Below are 1828 nucleotides of genomic sequence, written 5' to 3'. Positions count from 1 at the left end.
TTTTGAATCACTCAATTCGGATTCTGGATGAGCAAATGACGCCTATTTTTACAATTAATGCCCAAGCTAAGCACAGACTCGAGCGAGTCAGCCAAGGGCTCGCACGAGTTGGAGAACAAGGATGGCCTTTTCTGGCTAATTCCCACTAGCTGCACTAAGCTTTTGCAAGGCGGTGGTTCCTCTTATTAGGTCAACACTTCATTTAAGCTTCTAATTACCCTAATCTTGTAACCCCTACATATACCCCACTTTATAATAATTTGAGGTTATGCCTCCCTAAATAGAGGACTAGCCTCTCTTTAGATTAGATTAGTCTTAATCTTTCCCTAATTAATGTAATCTTTCCTTAATTACTCTTCAATTACTTCTAGATCTAGCCTTGTTCTTGGATTTCTTTGGGTTTTGTATTGGAGATTAGGGACAAATTTTCATCTTTATTCAAGATTTCCATCCTTTCATTGTTCAATTAGTTGGTATTGATTCTCAATCTCCCTTTAATTCTTTTTTTTGTTTTTTGGTGAAGGGTAAGTATATATTAATCAAAAGAATAATCACTGGGTATATCATTGTTTTATATCATACATATTGATTATACAGCTCTAATCGGATAAGAAAAAAATACTATAAGCCCAAACTATCTATCCAATCTTTGTCTCGAGGTTGTAATATGCTTAAGTTCTTTCGATTCCATCGTTGTTTGGCTGCGGTTATTATCTTGTGAACAAGTACTGTAGGACGTAAAACCTGATGCTGGAGCCGTGCTATGTTCCTTACATGCCATATCTCATACGTGAGTCCTACAACACAAGCACTCACCATCTTCCTCTGCAATTTACTCCTACCTCTGCCATATCTCATTTTGAGCATCACCTGCATAGTCCTGATACATTGCTTGCTGAACTCACATTCATAAAAAAAGATGGGCATGTGTTTCAGGGCCATCCTCACACAGGTAGCACTCATTGTCTGTCCCAAATCCCATTTTAAGAATTTTGTCTCTTGTCATTAATCTCTCATGTTTGCTGGCCTAGTAAATAAATGAAGCTTTAGGTATAGTGATAGGGTTCCAGCATACATACCTCCATGGAACTTTTGTATTTGGTGGCCTTAACCATTGATAACTCTTAGTTACAGAGTAATGCTTGGGGCTATTTAACCAAAGATCATCAACATAAGCTGCTTTGAAAGTGTCTTTAACTTGTACAATCTTCTGCCATGACCAACTGAAATCTAGGGGAGAAGTATAGTCATGTAAGTCACCATTCTTCATATAAACCTGATTAACCCATCGAACCTAGAGGTGATTTTTTTAGCAGCTAGCCACCAAGTATATTTCCCAAGAAGAGCTTTATTCCAGTCCTTGGAGTCCTTTATACCAAGCCCTCCTTCTTCTTTAGGAGTACAACACTTCTTCAAGTTCACATTTGGACCCCTGGCATAAGAGTCCTTCCAACCCCATAAAAAGTTCCTACATATGGAATCAATCTTACTCATGATTGAAAGGATTCTATAACCCTCTAATTAAACTCCTTTAATTTTAGATCTAAATTACTCATTAAAATAGATGTTGATCTTATGCATGCATAACATAATAAAATAGAAAAGTAAGAACAAGGTCCCTTACATTGATGAAAATGGTTTTTAAGGGCACAGGTAAGAACACCTTTCTTAACTTGTTCTTGAGCTCAAAGTAAATGGATGATCCCCTTAGTCCCAATAGTGTTAGATCCACCTTTCAATTGCACCAAAACTACCCCTTAAAACTTGTAATTAATTAACTAGATTATCTTAGTAGTTAACCTTAAAATATAATCTAATATTATTTCTT

Source organism: Silene latifolia, unplaced genomic scaffold (assembly GCF_048544455.1).
Source record: "Silene latifolia isolate original U9 population unplaced genomic scaffold, ASM4854445v1 scaffold_124, whole genome shotgun sequence".
Classification (NCBI taxonomy): Eukaryota; Viridiplantae; Streptophyta; class Magnoliopsida; order Caryophyllales; family Caryophyllaceae; genus Silene; species Silene latifolia.
Note: the sequence above shows the minus strand (reverse complement) of the source record.